Source organism: Giraffa tippelskirchi, chromosome 7, assembly GCF_054371585.1.
Source record: "Giraffa tippelskirchi isolate mGirTip1 chromosome 7, T2T-mGirTip1v1.2.pri, whole genome shotgun sequence".
In the NCBI taxonomy this organism is placed as follows: domain Eukaryota; kingdom Metazoa; phylum Chordata; class Mammalia; order Artiodactyla; family Giraffidae; genus Giraffa; species Giraffa tippelskirchi.
Genome location: NC_137281.1, coordinates 141,410,083 through 141,416,082, shown reverse-complemented (window position 1 = coordinate 141,416,082; position 6,000 = coordinate 141,410,083).

Genomic DNA, 6,000 nt, shown 5'->3' with positions numbered 1-6,000 from the left:
TTGGGGCAGGTTAACCAGCTAGTCAGAGGAACAGCCAGGCCGCAGCTCTCAGTGTGCCTCCCCAGCCTTGCTCTTTCTGCCCTACCAGGCAGAGCAGACCCTGGGCTGGGAAGGGGCCTCCCAAGAGTAACACAGGGGCTTTCTCTGTGTCATCAATTAGGATCTGTGGAGCCTTCTCAAGGGATGGCCCTGTTATTCTCCCTCAGGCCTGCTGAGAGTGGCGAGGCCATGCCCTGTGTGGCTTCCAGAGACAGAGGACACTGGCCTAGGGCAGTCATCGCAGCCCCCATCTCCTCTGCTCCATGGGGCACACCCAGTGAGCCCTGATCCCTGTCAGCCAGGGGATGCAGATGAGAGGGGCAGCTCTGCTCTGAGGACCCCAGGTGGAACCCAGCTTCTGCTTCATAACCCTCCCTCGGGGCTCCCATCCTGCCCTCCACACCAGTCTGAAGCTTCTCAAATCCTTGTTGGAACATCAAGTCCCCTGCTGAATCAGCTTTCTCTACTTCTCGAAGGTCAAAGCAAGTGCCACCAGAAAGTTTTCAGAGCCAGATCAGCAAGGTCTAGCCAAGAACAAACTGGATGCTGGGATTCTGCTTCTCTTTTCCTGGCCGGCTTCCCTCTCCCACGTGCCCCAGTGGATGAGCTGCCAGGTCTTGTCCTGATGGCTGGAAAATGTCCTTAGCAGCTGGGAAATCCACAGCCTTGGTGTCTGGCTGTTCTGGCCTGCCCCAGGGTCAAAGAAACACTCCCCGATCATTCCTGGATGGCTGTACATGCTTTCTAGTTTCTGGGACCTGACCACAGACATCTTCTCATTTGACCTTCACCCACATCACCCCCACTTTTCAGTTGAGGACCCTGAGGCTCAGGAAACCTAAGCCGCTTGCTGGAGATTACCTGGCTCATAAAGGGCTGAGCCAGAGCTGGAGCGTTCGTTCTCTTCCTGCCAAGCCAGGATGCTCCTATCCACCCCTGCTGTCGCACAATACAGCAGCCAAGAAATAACTGGGATGGACACACTTGGTTGTAAATTTAAAATAAGCCCAGCTGCTTGATGAGCATACAAAGACCCAGGTGCCTGGTGAAAACTGTGGGTGAACCTACCAGGCTCTGCAAAGAGCCAAGTCCCCAGCCCAGGTGGATGAAGCCACAGAGTCTGGTGTGCTAAAGGAGGTGCCACCTGACCAGGCACAAGACTAGCATCTGAGAGTCAGTAATGCAGAGCAAAGAACCTTAAGGCCAGGAAGGCACGTGGAAGTAGTCCTGGTCAGGATGCAGGGAGACAGCAGACAGTGTATGTAGCAAAGAGCCCTGGCCTGGGGGGGCTGGGTCTTTCAGGGGGGCCTCACCTTCCTGACTCTTGGCACCAAGCAGAGCCGTCAGCAATTGCCCGTCACTGTGTCATGGAATGCTGTGTTCTCCAGTCTCCTGAGGCTCCCAGTTTCCTACCTTGGGACTCTGGGTGTCTCAGCCTGTGTCTGCATCTGTAGAAGATGATAGTAGAGCCAACCCCGGCCCGCCCTACCTCTTAGGCATGTAAGAATCAGCCATGGAAGGATGTGGGTTTGGTGGGACAAAATTTGGGATCCGGGATAAGACTGAGAGCTTTACAAGGAAGCTTACTTTCCTTAAATGCAAGATAGGGAAACAAAAACACAGAAGTGTCCGAGTTGGTACAAGGATACGAACTAAAATGTGAAAGGCAATGAAGGGCAGGAAGGAGCCTGGACCCTGGGTCAGACTTCGTAAGTTCAAATTCTGGCTCTACCTCTGACTTAGCTGGGTCATCTTGGGCAGGTATGTTAAGCTCTCTGGGCTTTAATTTCCTAGTTTGTAAATGGGGTGATAATAAAATAATACCTACCTGATAGAGTTGTTAGGATTAAAGACGTTGAAATGTGTGGCTCAGTGACTGGCTGATAAGTGATAGCATTGGTTATGGAGGGGCTTCCCTAGTGGCTCAGCTGGTAAAGAATCTGCCTGCAATGTGGGAGAACCATGTTCGATCCCTGGTTTGAGAAGGTCCCTTGGAGAAGGGAATGGAAACCCACTCCAGTATTCTTGCCTGGAGAATTCCTTGGACAGAGGAGCCTGGAGAGCTACAGTCCATGGAGTCACAAAGAGATGGACATGATTGAGTGACTAACACACGCGCACACACACACACACACACACACACACACACACATTGGCTATGAATGTCATCAGTTGGCTGATCCATAAAAAGGACTTAGTCGTATAACTCATGGTAAAACGTATGCCCATCCTGTAGGCTTGGGAGGTGTAGTGCTGATTTCCTGATTAATGAATCTTCTGGGCTGGAAACTCTTCCATAACCAAGTCAGCCATCTGTGGCTGGTACTGGGGAAGAAACTCATAAATCACACAGAGCAACATTGGCATGCGGCATCTGGATCAGCAGCAAGCCGTGGCCCAGGCTCATGCCCACCTACCCTCTGCCCCGGAGTCATCCCTCACAGCCCAGAGCTCTGCAGCCTGCTTAGCAGAGGCCAGGCCTGCCACACACAGTGTCAGCTCTCTGACCCTCGGTGCCAGGTGGTAACCCACGCCCTCCAGCAGGAGACCGGCAACCGTCTCAGTCACCAAACCAGTGGCTCTCAAACCCGAGTGTGCATCAGAATGCCCCAGGGGCTTGTTAAACTTAGATGGCTGAACGCCACTCCCAGGATTTCTGATTCAATAGGTCTGGGTGGAGTTCAAGAGCCTGCATTTCTAGTAAGTTCCCACACGATGTGGATGCTGCTGGTCTGTGGGACCACCTGCACTGCTGTGGGACTGAGTTTAAACCTTGCTATTTGTCCTCGGGCAAGTTTCTCCTGACTGAGCCCCCACCGCCTCATCCCCAAAGAGGTCACACCAGAACCCACCTCACGGAAGTGTGGGCACCAAATGAGAAAACTCACATGGTAGCCTCATTCTGTTCCGGGATCCCAGGAAATGCTCAATTGTGTGAGCCCCCAACATCCTCTGTGTTTCATTTTAGGGGGCTCAGAGACAACTAATAAGCAGGAAGGGTGGAGCTGTGAAGGTGCCAAGCTTTTAAAGAAGAGTGAGAGAAAAAATGAACAAATACAGATTGGGTGCTTTCTGAATGCAAAGTTCTGATTCCTAAATGCAAAAACACCTTATCACTCACAACAAAACAAGCAAAACCCCGCTACAATCTCTCATTTCATTCATTCGACAAGCCAGCATTTACTGGGAGTCTGAGAACCAGGTTCTGTGATCCGGCTGTGGGAAGTATGAGGCTGAAGCCAACATAGGTCCTATAGTCCAGTTTCAATAGAAGAGAGAAGACAAGTCCACCGGCATAAAGAGGCATAAGGAAGAAGGTGCTCACTGCAGCTAGAGAGGAACATTCAAGATGCTGAAGAAACAGGCCAGAGAGATGTTTACAGGAAAAAGTGGGAGGTAGGGCAGGTTTCCTTATGGAAGCAGCATGTGTCTGGAAAATGGGTAGCATTCTATCCACGGGATAAGTGGAGGGTAGAAGAAACACAAAAGTACAAACAAGAGAAGGCAAGCTACAACTTCCAGAAACAGGGCGCAGGGCAGTTTGGCTGGATTGCAGGGTGAGGGACAGAGGGTGGGAGCTCCCGTTTGCTCACTGTGACCTGATTTCACCTTAACAACCGCTGACACTCCCACCCCTAGGGAGAACAGGCTCTGGAGAGCAGTGTCCATCAGGGCTAGAGTCACCCTTGACCGGAAGCAGAGGAGCCTGGAGCTCTGCAGCTGCCCTAGAGGGCTGGGGGCCTTCAAGCCACGTGGGCCTCAGAGAGCCTCCTGCCTCACTGACCGCTGCTTCTCACCCAGATGGTGGCAGAGGCCCCAATGAGGCCCCTCGTCTCCTCTCCTGGTTCCAGACTCTCCTTCCCAGCTGGGAGCATTTCTCCTTAAGGGGGAGCAGGTTCTGGCTCTGCTCTGGCCCCCAAACCTGGTCTCCACATTCATCCGGCTCCCAGGGAGGGAGCCCAAGGGGCTGCCTGCCTTCCCCTTGGCTTATTCCTCTTGCAGTGAGGTCGAGGGCCCGTGTATTCAGTGTGCACAGTCTGCAGCCAGCTGGCCTGAGTCTCCCCAGCACAGCTTCCCCCTCCACACTCCCCCCACTTCAGAGCATTACAAGCTTGATGACCATAGTGTGGCCCGGGGCACCCATCATCACACAGATGAAACTGGGGAGTCAGCAGGTCTAGGTGGGAGCCTGGACACAAGCACACTTACAAGCACAGGTGATTCCACGGGTTATCTGGATGCACCTTGAGAGACAACTTATTTGAAAGAATTTTTGAAAGACAGGTCTCATTTTCAGATTGCTTGCGGGATCAGAGATAACCGGAACCAGGGAGCAAGAGAGCAAGAAGAAATCAAGTCTTTCTGAATGCCTCCCCGGTCATTTGTATTCATTCTCTCCACTTAAGGATCACTGAATTTTCCAGGCCATCTCCTCCCACTGTTTCCTTGGCCCTCCCCAGACTGAGAAAACTGAGCCCTGGAGGAATAATCACTGGCTCAAGAAGAAGACGACAGATCTGTTTGGTTTTAAATGGCTCCCGTAGTTCTATCTAGAATTCTTCTCTGATTACAGCCTGGTCCACATCACCATGCTGCGTGCACTGGGGCAAAAAGTCAAGACTGCTGGGTAATTGCTGCTGAGCCTCCTCCGGCTGGGCTAGTATGGCCAGTTGGCTTCATCAGGCCTCACCCAGCCCACCCTTTACCTAGCTCGAGACAGGTAAAGCCCAGAAGGTCATGTCTATGTAGAGCCCAGCTACTCAGGAAGCATTATGACTCCCTGGCCCCCAGGCCCCTCTGTGTTGCTCCCATCGCTCCCGCCTCCCCTGTGGTTTTATCATCTAGTGCCTATGTGTCTGTCTGGGCTTCCCTGGTGGCTCAGATGGTAAAGAATCTGCCTGCAATGCAGGAGACCTGGGTTTGATCCCTGGGTTGGGAAGATCCCCTGAAGAAGAAAATGCAACCCGCTCCAATATTCTTGCCTGGAGGATTCCATGGACAGAGATGCCTGGCGGGCTACAGTCTATGGGGTCGCAAAGAGTCAGACATAACTGAAGAGACAGCATGCACACGTGCCTGTATCTGTCCATCTCTTCTGCTAGAACATTAGTACTAGAACATTTCTGTCTTGTTTACATTTGTGTCCTCACCCCTGGCAAAGTGCCTGACATGCAGCGGGCACTCAGAAAATGTTTGTTAATAGCAGCAATAACACACATTTACTAAGCAGTAGAAAGGGCCGGGTGCTTCGTGATCATTAAATAAACCAGTCCTCACAAAAACTCTCGAGAGCTACGAGACCCATTTCACAGGTGAGGAAACCAAGGCTGGGAGATGAAGTAACTTTCCAGATAGCCAGTGGCAGAGTGGGATGGCTCCGGGTTGATGGGGTCTCTGGATTCCCACACCCGCTACACCCTTCCCAGCTCTCCAAAGCCTCCATCCAGCTTGGCTGCCCACAGCCCAGCTGCCAGGTCAGGACAGAGTGGCCCCTCCCTGTTCCACTGCTAGGTCTTTGCTAAGAGCCTGGCTGTGAAGACCTTTTCAGATGAGAGAAGCTGCCTGTGTGCCCCCTCCCTGTTCTGGAGGAAACAGATCGTCACGGGGGACTAGAAATACCACAGACACCGAGAACATTCACGAGGATCAAGTTGTGGACACCGTGAACTCCTGCCCTTCCTCTCCAGGTCTCCTTTCCTATTTCTTTGGTGGGAAGAGGACCACACCCCACTGGAAACCATCCTCCGCAGGCCTGGGGGCGCCAGACCCCTGGAAGGACAGAGATGTTGCCTGGGTGATAGTCTCCTAGCTGTGAGCAGAGATCCCATCCTGGGGGAGGCAGGAGTCTCTCCGGGAGAAGTCTTCGTGAAGGCAAGTCACAGAGGCCAGAGACAGAGGACCCCTTGCTGCTGACCCCACGCAGATTCCCCTCCCTGGGCGCTCTGGAAGACTCCTCTTTTC